This window comes from Camelus ferus, chromosome 7 (genome assembly GCF_009834535.1).
Source record: "Camelus ferus isolate YT-003-E chromosome 7, BCGSAC_Cfer_1.0, whole genome shotgun sequence".
In the NCBI taxonomy this organism is placed as follows: domain Eukaryota; kingdom Metazoa; phylum Chordata; class Mammalia; order Artiodactyla; family Camelidae; genus Camelus; species Camelus ferus.
Window position 1 is genome coordinate 30,340,426 of NC_045702.1, and position 13,382 is coordinate 30,353,807.

General features: G+C 35.3%; 1 protein-coding gene and 1 non-coding gene across 2 annotated transcripts in view; both read left to right on the forward strand.

Annotated features, from left to right (window-relative positions):
• TFEC (transcription factor EC) overlaps window positions 1-13,382 on the forward strand; it is a 132,846-nt gene that overhangs the window by 63,099 nt on the left and 56,365 nt on the right.
• Window positions 5,045-5,148, forward strand: LOC116665143. The gene has a single exon (XR_004321706.1). It is a non-coding gene; the product is annotated as a U6 spliceosomal RNA (small nuclear RNA).

Below are 13,382 nucleotides of genomic sequence, written 5' to 3' on the forward strand. Positions count from 1 at the left end.
TTTCTAAAAATGTATTGCCAATTCATCCTCATTTGTATTTGTTTCAACATGAAACACTGGTTGTAACTGATTTCACTTAGTTTCAGTCCCACTGAACACACCCAGTGAAATGTAACACACTGAATGAGTTGCTTAAGATACATTTGTCTAAAGATAAAACAAACACCAACAATGACAAAATAGCAAGCAAAAATATCCTAGAATATGCTAGGAGATGGAAAGAATGTATAAAATAAATGCATAAGCTGAAACACTCCTCTACAGGGGTATAAAAGAGACAATGAGTGTTAATTACTTCTGCTTGAGTAGCAGTCATCCTAGAAGGAGTTTTAATGAAGTATCAAAATCAGCTACATTACATGAAATCATCTCTTCAACAGTTGATAATAGGTAACATTGATTGGATTCTCATCATGTACTAAAGACTTTACATGTTTCACTTCATTTGAGCCCGACATGCCCTTCGGGCAAATGCTGCTCTCTCCATTGCTGAGAAAAGTGAAGCTTTTGGATAGGTAACTTTCCCAAGGTGACCAGTGAGTAAGTAATGGGGCCGTGACCTGGACCTGGGTCTATATGGGGCTTAGATCTAAGTCAATAATACACTCTTTTCTGGGGTACTTTTGGATTTAAACTTTATCTTTTTTGTTCTACTTTATTCATTTTGAACAAGATTCCATCTTTATAGCAGAGAAGAGGAAACAGTTCAAGGGAGAAGGGTTGGGGGGAAACCAGAAACCATAGCTATGCTAAAAATGGTTCCTAGGCTTACACATGGATAACGAGGTCTTTGACTGTATTAAATTTGCGAAAATAGCAGTTGCAGAGGTAACAAGGGACCAGAATAGATGACTCTACTTCATAGAAGAAAGGGGCAAAGTGAAGAGACTCATTAATGTTGAAGCAGTAGATGGATAACCAGTGACAAATATCAAGTAGATTTGCTTCAGTTTGGTCAGAGAAAGGTCATTGATTATTTTTGGTTAAACTGGTTCACAGAGGCCAGGTCTCCACTAAAAAAGGGAATTAATTGCTTCTATTTCCCACTAATTGCCTCAACATTTCCCTCTGCTTTGTCATTGGAGATTTGGTCAGAGAGGCAAAAAGTCAAAAGTCAGAGTTTGATGGAATCTACATAAAAAGGGAATCTGAGGAGACCAAATTATGGCATTTGGTATAATAATGACAATGATATTTAGCATTTTTCCCTGGGAGTGCTGTGGATTTTTAGAGACCTTTTCAATCTTTAATCAGACCGTAGGGCACATTTAAGAGAGTTCACTGTTTTTATTTCCATCTAGAGAATATGGCATCACAGAGAGATGAGCTGACCTAGGGCAAGTCTCCTGATATGTTAATCCTGTATGTTGGGTTACACCCTCTATGCTGAGTTTTAGCTGGAAGTCTGGGCTCTTCCCAGAGGTATCATTCATTCATGCACCTTCAGAGTCTAGACTTTTTGCACATTACTGTCTGAGATTACTACCTAAGTCAATGGCAGAAAAATCACCCAAGAAAAGGCATGAAATAGTTTTAATGTTACAAGAATTACTTTGTTTTCAGGCTCTTAGTAGATTCTTGAGCCATATTCAATTAACGAGGTACTCTACCTTGTATTTTCTTAATTAACCAATATTTGAGATCCTTTCTAGCTATAAATCCTTTGAAACCTGTGAGTTTTGTCTTCCCATCATTTTGTTGGATTTTTTTGGAACCCAAAGTGGCAATGTAGAAAGTGGAAAAAACATGGGCTCTGGATATGACAGGTCAGTGTTTGATCATCCTGTTTCCTCTGATTTGCTTGTAATACCTTCGAAGGCCCTACAGACAAATGTTTCTCTTTAGGAAGTCCCAAACCTGCAATATCAGCTGCTCTTCTTTGCTGGAAGAACCAGAAATATAAGTTATTATTAACTAGATATTTATTAATTATAGGTTCTTATAAACATGGTGTATTAGAATGAGCATAGGTTTCAAAGCAAGATGGTTAGGTTTCAAAGCCAGCTCTGTCATAACCAGCAGTCGGATCCCAGACAGGTCATGCAATTTGATTGAAACTCAATTTCTTCTCATGTAAACCTGATATACCGCATTGGGTTTTATGATTATTAAATGAGAAAAAGGTAAAACCCTCAGCTCAAAGCCTGCATAGAATGGGGACCTAGAAACTTCAGCCATATGCTTATTGGCATTGTTATTAGAAACTATAAAGATATTAAATGATAAAACTATTAATTGGGGCATGACTTAAAAGAGGCATAAGAACCTGGTGTAAAAGAAGTTTAGTGCTTTATAAAAATCCTTTCTTTGAACAAGATACTCTCACAGTTATGATGAACTTAAGCTGGACCATCTTATTCTGATCAGATGCCTTTCTACAGCAAGTTCTCCTGACCATACCCTATTGAAAATGCTTTACTCACATTAAGTCATTTAGTAATCAAAATAATCCTGGAAATTAAGTAGTATTATTGTGCCCAGTGTTCAGGTAAGAGCATTTACATATGGGGAGGGAAATATCTGGTCCAAAGGCACACAACTTGTTAGTAAAGAGCCCAGGTTTAGAGCAAGATGGGCTGATTCCAAACCCTGCACTCCTAACTACTGCTCTAACACTACTTTGGAAATATAAGACTAAAATTCAAGGTTGTCATTTGTGCAAACTGAAAATTTAAACTGCCTTCACCCTCATTTTTAAATTAAGGGGATTCTTAAAGCTTTTCTTTTGTCTGACAGAAATGGCTAGTCACACCAAGAATGAAAATCCATGATCAACAATGTCATCAAACCCTTCCTTGGGTTCTAAGTGCTTTTATTTAATTTCAAAAGATACAACCAGTCCATTCCCTTGTCAAAACATGTGTCTCAGTCCTTCTAAGCAAACAATGTTAGGAGCAGGGCATATGGTTTCTTCCTGCTCCCATGGTGCTTTTCCCTTTTCTGCCCCTATCCTTGCCTTGCTCTGGAGTTCTTGGCCTTTTCTCCCCAGTGCTGAAGTTGAGGTCCAACCCTAAGGGGAGCCCTAATTGTCAAACTAGTTGCTCACAACTTTTTTGACTTGTTTCTCTTAAACAATGTAACTTAATAAAACTCCTCTCAAATAAATAAACAGGGCACACCTACTAACACAGGAAGAGCTAAGACTGTGTACACATGGGAAATCTGGTTGGACTGTTTTGATTAACCTGACTGCTCAAGTCAGTCAAAAAGTAATCACCAGTTAAGCAAACTATTTTGACAGATTTTTGGCCCACTGTGACTGCTAATTTGACTGGCTTGCCTGTCAGCTTGAAGTGGTCAGATTGACTGGAGACAGTCTAACTGGAAAATTTAACTTTGGAGTACGTGGGTGTCTGTATACCAGAATCTACTTTAAATAACTTTACTTGAAATCTGTACCTGTTTTCCTGGGACCAGTGAGAGAAGTTTGAAAGTGACATATTGCAGCATTTGACTTTCTAGAGCGAGATGTCTTGCCACTTGCTAGGACTGGCGATATATTTATAGGCTACAAAACAATCATATTTTTCCCTATGCACATATGGAGTTCAATAACATTGAAACTCTACCCTAACTTGGCCAAGCCTTAATAAGGCATCATATTCTCTTACTCTTCTAAAGGATTGGTGATAGACATATGACAGCAAATGACTTCTCAGATATCAGGTTACCAACTCAGTCTTTAGTGACTTGTGGTAAAGCAAAGTTGACCTTGCCACTAACAGTCGTCCTTCTAAGAAGAATTTATGAGAGAAAGAAAGAGAAAAAGAAAAGCCCAAAATAAAACACCAAACAAAGCCTTTGCTAAGAGGCAAGAGAATCTGGTTGCTAATATTTGAGCTACTTTTAAAAACAAGCCCTTTTATATATCTGTGTTTATGTTCCTTTAGGAAATTTACTTTGAAATGAGCTCCCAGGTTAGGACAACTCAAAACCAATACCATAAGGACGGAAAGAATGATTTATTCTCACATTATAGTGTTGGATTTTATTGGGAGAACATAATGAGGTTATTCTTTGCCATGAGCACATTTTTATAGGGCCTGGTTTATGTTGGTTGAGCATCTTAAAACATTTACATTGAGAATTTGAAATATCCTGTTATTGTTTGAGAGATATTCATGTGGTGGTTGTCAACACTCCCAAAATCCTAACTTTTCCCATGGAAATGTTTTGTAAATGTTCAGGACTTAGATGCTATCTCATGTACTTTTATTGAAGAAGTTCAATGGTAAAACTAGATAGAAGTTAAAGCCAGCGTGTCAGTAATGACTAAAATAATGATACTTTTCTTAAAATAGCTCACTTAATAGCCATATTTTCCTTGTGTTACAGTCACTTGATGTATCATTTTTTTTAAAAAAAATTGTGATTAATAGAGGGAAAGGAAGCTTACTTTAGCTTTGCTTTCAAAGTTTATGCTTTCTAGTCTTTTTATGATTAAGTGGTTTTAGCAGTAAAGCCCTTTGACCCAATAAAAGAGAGAAGTTAAATTTCAGCTTGAAGGATGCTATAGAGAGTCTATTGGGATATATACTTATTATATGTTCTCTATATTATAGAATCGTTGTTAATAATGTTTCAATGACCATCTTGATGCTTTGCATCTTTTGCACATCTAGGATTATTTCCTTAAGCTACTCAAATGTACAAATTTACTTCCCGGGCAGCAACTCACACAGATTTCTGTTGCATTGTTCCCTCCTCAGCACTATCATTTAAAAATTCTTGTTAATTTGAAAGGAAAACATCTTCATTGTAATAATCACTTCTGATGAGGAACAAAGGCTCAGCAGCGAGACCAGTGAGGATTTGAACTCTCGCTTTGCTTCAGAACTCCTTAACCTATCCTTTATCTCCACTTTCTCGTGAAAGTGTGAGAGCAAGGCTGCTCATCTCACTGCTTGCTGTGAGGATTACATGAGGCAAGGTGGCGAGTGCTCCATGCCCTGTGTCTGACACAAAGCGAACTTTCTATGCAATGCATGTCATTATTATCATTATGATTATTAACACAATTTTTCACTTTTAAGAGAGCACCAGCATGCTCGCTTCGGCAGCACATATACTACAATTGGAACGATGCAGAGAAGATTAGCATGGCTCCTGTGCAAGGATGACATGCAAATTCGTGAATTCCATATTTTTCTGACTATACTTAGTTAAAAAAAAAAAAAAGAGAGAAGAAGAGCACCAGGGTAGAGATAAGCAGACTTGGATTGATGTTTAATTCTGTGTGCTGCTTTTGCTTAACATGAGCCTTAGTTAGCTCATCAATAAAATATGTCAAATTAGGGATCATAATCATAAGGGATCAAATAAAAGATCATAAAAGGGATCCATGGCTAAGGAGGTACTCTGTAAATAGTGAAATATCATATAAAGTCCACTATACTATAAGTCTGATTTATTTTAATCATTATTGTCTTTGGAGTCCATGCCAGTTGTCTGCTTGCCCTATAATCTTGTGGTTACAGATTTAAAAAGTCAGTTTCAATGACAGAAAAGACTCACACAAATTGTGACATTTGGTGAAAGTTATTAAATGGTGGAAATGTTTAAAAGCCAAATTATTTATGCAGTGTATCCTGTTTTGGTTGTCTCATGGAAACATTTATTTAAAGTTCAGAACGTAGTCACCGTTTTGTCATTATAAGATAATCTACAAACAGTAATGTATAATGCTGCTATTTTTGGAGATAATTTCTCCTTGGGAAAAGGAAGTATGGTTGATAGACATGTATACTTTACCAATAAATCTTTTATTTTAGGACATTTGTCACCACCAAGCAAGGATCAGTGTTAACAAGCATGGTTATTTCTGGGAATGTCAAGTGGATCCCTTAAGCTTAGGGTTAGTGAGCAATTGAAGGGAAAGAGGACAGTGTTGTGAAAGTTGATGGGGGTAGATTGTGGAGCACCTCATTTTGCAAGTTCAGGAATTTTCAGAAGATGATCCCATGTCCTAGGTGAGACCACAGCTCTCAGCTTTTCAGTTCTCTTGCTTTCTCATTGTACTTACCCTGTGGGCTGACTAAGTCTTCTAATTCACTAGCTTCTCCACCTTCTCACTTTCTGGACTTTACTTCCTTCCTGATACAACCTTTGCCCCACTCATTTCAGTGAGTTCTCATAGTTAGAGTCACTTCTTGCCCCATTGTTTTTCTGTTACACTGACCATCCTTGCAGCCTCTCAGCTCAGCCTCCAGGATGCTGTCAAGAAGACAGTCCCAGGACAATTTGCAGAGTGGGGCCTTTACAAATTAGTGGTCTTCAGTCTCAGCAGGGCTCTCCACCTAGCTGGCTTTGTTCTAGCCCATTTGCTTCCATTCCATTTTGTACACTACTTCTTTCATCCAACCTCAGCAGATAACTTTACTAAGAAAATTTAATTTAAAGAAATTAATTCTCAAACCCCTCCCCCTAGAAATCTAAAAATATCTTTAATAAAGTGCATTTTTTCCTTCCTGTTTCATAGAAATAGAATGTTTCCACAAAAGCTAGGTCCTTTGCTTTAGTTCCACTCAACACCTGTTTTTTCAGTCACCTGCTTAATCAGTCATCCTTCCTTGCTTGTATATACTGCCTCTCCTTAGTTATATATTACCCTTTGAATGTAAGCATGGTGAAATCTCTACACACATACACACACACACGTATTAACCCTAGAGACATCTATAATAAAATTTCCCAAGATTTCTCTTTCTGTTTCTGGTCAAGCATTCTGAAATCTTTAATGCAGGGTGAGAGTATGTACTCTGCACTAGATTTCCTAGGTTCAAATCTTGGCTCTACTAGCTCTGTGTCCTTTGGCATATTACTTAAGTTCTCTTTGTCTCAGTGGTTTCATCATTGAAATTGGGATAGGTAACAGTTCCTACCCCAAAGGATTTGGGGGGAAGATTAAAATATCAATACATTTAAACTGCTTAGAATAGTTCTTGACACAGAGTAAGCACTCAGTATGTTGTAGTCTTTACTGCCATTGATTTTTTTTCTCATTCACTCACTTGTTTATTTCAAAAAATATTTATTGAAAACCTACTATATAACAGATGCTGTGCATAGCACTGGATGTCTATTTATAAATATGAGAGACAAATTCTTTGTCCAAAAGCAGCTTAGAATGTGGTCAGTAAAATAGGTAATAAATGAATCATGACATATGAATAACTGGCTAGAAAAGGGTTCATAACACTATGAAGGGTTCAAAAATGGAAAATATTAGAAAAGAACCTACTTAAACAGAGTTGAGGATACATTATAACCAAGTGTTAAAGATGAGAATTCAGTCCTTTAGAGAACCCAAGAAAAAGCATTCCAGGCAGGGATAAAAGCATGTCTGATGGCTCTGTGGGGGGATAGTGCTTGACTTATTGTGGCAACTGAGAAAAAAAGTTCAATGAGGTTAGATCACAGTGAACTCGGGATCACGCGGTATGAGATGGAGTTAGATAGGTAGGTGGGGGACCACCTATCCTGTTTTAAGGCCCTGATAAGGAACCTGATTTTTATTCTAGAAGAAATGGGAAGCAACTGAAAGATTTTAGGCAGGAGAGAGGCTAATGCATTTTATGATTTTTAAAGTCGGTTGTGAAGGCTGTATGAAGAACAGTTGAAGAGAGCAATGGAGAGAGCTGGGAGATCAGTAATGAAGGAGTCACAGTAAGGGATGATGGTGGCTTGTACTAAAGCTCTGGTAGTAGAGAGAAAGATAGATCTATGTGAGATCCACCTGTGAGCTAGAATGGACAGGGGAGGTTGTGTCTGGGGTAAGGAAAATGAAGGACAAAGGAAGACTACCCAGTTTCTGAATTGAGAAATTAGATGAATAATGATGCCATTAACTGATTTGGAGAAGACTGAGGAGAAAACAGGCTTTAAGGACAATAGTCGAAAACTTGGTCATGCAGGTTCTAAATTTTGAGATATTTGTGAAATATAAACCTATTTATTTAATATATATAAATCTTGACCTCCCAGAAAGAGAGAAAATTTGAGATTTATGTTTTCTTAGTATCTAACTGGTATTTATAACTGAGGGAATAGATGATATCAACTACTAGATGAGAAAGAGGAGACGGTGCCTAGCATTGAGTCCTGTGTCACCTCCAATTCACTTCTCAAGTCACTGCATTCCAGTTTCCATCTTCACAGAGAGTTCTGGAAGAGAAATGCAAATTTGGGAGTCATTAGCATACTGGAGGTATTTAAAGCCAGGGGAACAGACGAAATCCTCCTTGGGGAGAATAGAGAGAGAGAGGAGAATGTACTTAGTACTGAGCCCCAAGGTCTCTTCATTTACAGTTCACAATGTCCCTCCAGTCCCTGCACGCTGACTTCTACTCTCACTAACTCCCTGAAATGAGTCTCCTGAGGGTCACCAGTGATCCAGTTATTTCCCCATCTGCCAGCAATATCTCTTGCTCTCTCTAGTCCCTCATCCCTGTGCCATTTGACTTTGTTAACCACTTTTTCCTTGAAACTCTATCTTACTGTGGCTTTGTGATATCACTCTGTCCTAATTTCTGTTATACGTTCTTGAGATTTCTTTAGTCTTTCCTGACCATTGCATGTTGATGTTCCTCAGAGTTACTTACCTAGCATTCTGTCTTTTTAATTCTAATTCTTTGTCCTGTGTGATTTTAAGTAAAACTCTGATTCAGTAGTTTGTTCCAAGCTGGCCAGTCTGTATGTCTAAATCTACAATCTAGCTGTTTACTAGGCCTCCGTCTTGCATGTTTCACAGACACTCTGATTTCACTAGGTCCACAACTGAAGTTATCTTTTCTTCAAATCTTTTGCCTCCACTTTTATTGCTTATTTTGATAAATGCCATCTTCTCTACCATTTCCCATTTAAGGTAGAAGCATCATACGTAAATCTTCCTTTCCTGTTTATCACATGTGTAAATCATTCAGAAGCCCTGTGTGTACTTTTAATCTTAATCCTCCATGTTATGGATAATATTTGACCTACCTTTCCAATAGCAAATACTATTGCCTTAGCTTGGGCCCTCTATTCTTCTCTTGTGGAGTATCAGTCGAAACCCCTAATTGTTCTCCTTCTGCCCGGTCTGATCTTTCAGTAATTCAGTCTCCACATTGTTGCCAAAGGGATATTTCTGAAATACTGACTGATCATGTTACTATCCTGCTGAAAGCCTTATATGACACATCACAGCCATAAGCACAAAGCTTAGGGTACTATTTATTCCTCTTTTTGAGCAGGCTTCTGGCTAGTTTTCTATTTTCATTTTTCCTCACCTGTACTCTATTCAGATCATACTAAGGAAGAAAGAAGGGAAGGGAAGAAGGCATAAGAAAGAAAGATCATTTTGCCTTTGTAACATCTACTACTGGAGGATTTTAATAACATTATTAATTAAAGACATTAAATTTGGGGAACTGAACTCTGTAAGATTTTCCTCAAATGACTTCAGCCATGATGAGGAAATCCCACAGCGCCAGCATTTCCAGGCAGGGTGTTTCTTAGAAGCAATCATCAAAATTCTTAAAGCTACAAGAATGAGAAACTAAAACTCAGAATTTAAAAGGAGGACACATTAGTTTCCTATTGCTGCTGTAACAAAATTACCACAAACTTAGTGATTTAAAACAATACACATTTGTTACCTTAAAATTCTAGGTAACTGACATCAGAAATCATTTTCACAGGGCTAAAATCAAAGTTTCAGCAGGGCTTAGTTTGTTCTTGGAGGTTCTAGGGGAGAATCTGTTTCTTTGCCTTTTCCAGCTTCTAGAGTCTTCCTGCACTGTTTGGTTCAGTTCTCATCACTGTGACATCTACTTCCATAGTCATATCTCCTTTTGTCTGACTCTGACATGCCTGTCTCTCTTTTATAAGGACCCTTCCTTGAGATTTCATTGGTCCCATCCAGATAATCCAGGATAATGTCCATATTCAAGATCCTTAATTTAATCACACCCACAAAGTCCCTTTTATAATGTAAGGGCTGTGTATTCACAGGTTTGGAGATTAAGATGTGAACATCTTTGGTGAAACAGGTGTTATTTTATCTACCACAGAACAGATGAAAATAAACAGAAAAAGTTTTTAAAAGCTAAAACCAATATTTTCAAATATATTTGTTTTCTCTCTTAAGATTTCAGTGAAAGTTTTATTTCACTTGGTTTGTCTGCTCAAATTAGTAAGGAAAATAGAATCTTGTCTCATATCTGAAGTTACAGTAAAATATTTTCTGTATTTCTCAAAGCTATAATATTAACTAGCATTTTTATTTTTTCTATTTCTTAAAAGTAATTGACACAAAAGAAAGCTCTTACAAAGATCTTTTCTGTAATTTTAATTCTTGCCAACTTTTTGTATGCATTTGTTCATTTCTTAAATCTATCCCTCAGAGAAAGAAGTTTAAAGATACTGAATAGAATAATTATGATATTTAATTAGAATAAGCCAAATTAAGGCTAATATTATTTTTTGCCTTCTCCACCTGCTCCCTTTCCATCCAACCTTGTGAACAGGAGTAAAGGATGTCAGGAAAGAAACATTAAGGTAACAGTAAAATGATGCAAGGGAAATAAAATGTCTCCTGGAGAAAACTCTTCAGAACAGTGTACATTTAATACATAGATCTAGAAACTAAAGTGGAAAAACTATCTTAAAGAAAAGAAACACTTATCTAGAGTTCATATTTTCTGATGGTAGACTCAGTTATATCATTGTCCCACACTGTATTGGAAAACCCAGATCTTACACCATATGGTGGTTACACAAGATAGATGAAGTGAAACACTAAGACAAAAACAAAATCAAAAGTGAACCAAACTACATTCCCACCATCAGTGTAGGAGGGTTCCCTTTTCTCCATACCCTCTACAACATTTATCGATTGTGGGCTTTTTAATGATGGCCATTCTGACAGCTGTGAGGTGATACCTAAATGTAGTTTTGATATGCATTTCTCTGATAATTAGCAATATTCAGCATTGTTTTATGTACCTATGGGCCATTTGTATGTTTTCATTGGAGAATTGCTTGTTTAGGTCTTCAGCCCATTTTTAGATTAGGATTTTTTTTAATTATTAAGTTGTATGAGCTGTTTATATATTCTGGAAATTAAACCTTTGTCAGTCTCATCATTTGCAAATATTTTCTCCCATTCTGTAGATTGTCTTTTTGTTTTGCTTATGAATGTATGCATGTTCATGGATGACTGAAGTATTATGCTGTACATCAGAAATTGACACAACATTGTAAACTGACTATATGTATATATATATATATATATACTCACACACAATAAAAAAGTGAATCAAATCAAACTCAACTAATAGTAGGGAAGCAACTCCAAAGGTTTTTCCACTAGAGAACAGAGTCAGTTGATTCATATTTGTATACTGATACAGGACACTTTTTTTTTTTCTAATTGTGGAGTCTGGAGTTAAATTTTACTATCTTTGTGAGCTGATAATAACTTGCAATTGAAAGAACACCCTCTTTACAATCAAAAGATGAGAAGTCAAATTCACTTTTTTGCCTTTATGATCATGAGCAAGTCTGATAACTTGTGTGAGCTTCAGTTTCTTCATCTGTAAAATGAAGATAAAAGTCTTTACTCAAATCATTGGAGTGTTTGATTCAACTTGTGACTGTGGCTACTATTATTTTGCATTCTAGGGCTTTTAACTAGTCCATGAGGTCCTGTGATCAGTCTCCTCAATGAATTAATGTTTCATGGCTATGTACTTTCTATAACCATAAAAAATTTAAAACAGAAGTATATTTCTTTGATTCTAAAGGAACATTGTTCTTCAGTGACAAGGGAAGTGTGAAACTACAACCTTGTAACTGAAAGCCTTTCCTAGATGAGAGCACAGTTACTTGAGGAATTTGATTTATGTAATTAATGTTGTCATAAGTGCCTTTAAAACATAGAGAGCCAAAAATAATCATATGTACTAGTTAGGTAAAACAAAGACAATATAAATTTTACTTCTTTCTCTGTAAAATACTATAATATCTACAAAAATTGAGTGATAAGATGTACTTATGAAACAAAGCCATTTTCTGCCGTTTGTCAATCAAAATGAATAATTTCAAAGTCTCATTTTCAATTAGATTATTTTAATATTTAACTACCTAAAATGCCCCAATCATATTCTTTAGAAAATGGTTAGACTAGAATACTGCAGTTCTAATGATGACATTTTATTATGATAAAAATGACTTCATTAATTGATGATCATATATCAAGTCATAGAGTAGATAAGGGATATAAAAAAACTTCAAGCCTAAGATAATATAAAACAATTTGAATTGTTAAGAATTTTTTAGGGATAAACCTTCATGATCCTTTTATTCTCACAAAAATACATAAATTTATTTATTATAAATTCATTTACATTAAGTGGCCTGTGAATTTCTTTAATAAGGTCTGCATAATGTATTGATGTTATCCCAAATCTTGCCATTAAGATACAATAAAAATAAAAAATATAATGAACCTTTCTTCAGCAGAATGATACGAGAGATGACAAGTGTATAGGGAGGTTTGGATTTTTTATCACAGATATTCCTATTTATGGTTTTGGATCAATTTTAGAACATGTAAAATTTTTTAAAAATGCATTGATGACTTTCCAAGATTTTGAAATATGACCTTTTAAAGAAATCAGTCTTGTTTCTCCTTTATTCTCTGCATCCTTGAAAGAACATTCACAACTTCATAATGAAAATGATATCAAAAGTTCACTATATTGAGGATGAAAAATATATATACATTTAAGTGTCACATGAGAGATATATTTTAAGTTGAAAGTAACTGTGAAGTATAAAGCATCATCTAAACATAATTGTTGATTTCTGAAGCAAAATGTCTTTTATTTTATGGAAGTCTTATTAATAAATATTAATGTTTAAGCTTTAATGGAGTTAGGTAAATTTTTTAAAATAATTTAAGACTTTTTACTGAATATAGTGAATAATTAACTTGTATATTTCCATGTTTGCAGGAAACAATTTAATTGTATGAGAAGCTTCTAAAAAGAATATAAACTGTAGTATTAACTTATTTAAATACAGCAATAAGCACTAATCATAAATATGTCTAATGATATCAAAATATAATGTTACACCTTGTCAATTCTTTCTTATTAAAGGAAGAATACTCCTTTCATTCATTCAGTTGGAAAGACCATTTCCTCATCTCATTATTTCTGCAAGAGAGAATATGCTCAAGGTTCATTTTAATTTTGATACACTATATTTTCTGAAAATAAAATGCAGTTAAATATTGTAGTGAAGTTTTAAAAACAACTGTGGAGGCCTAATTAAATATTTATTTATGATACCATAAGATTCAATAAGATAATATATGCAAGGTCTATAGTACCGAGCTT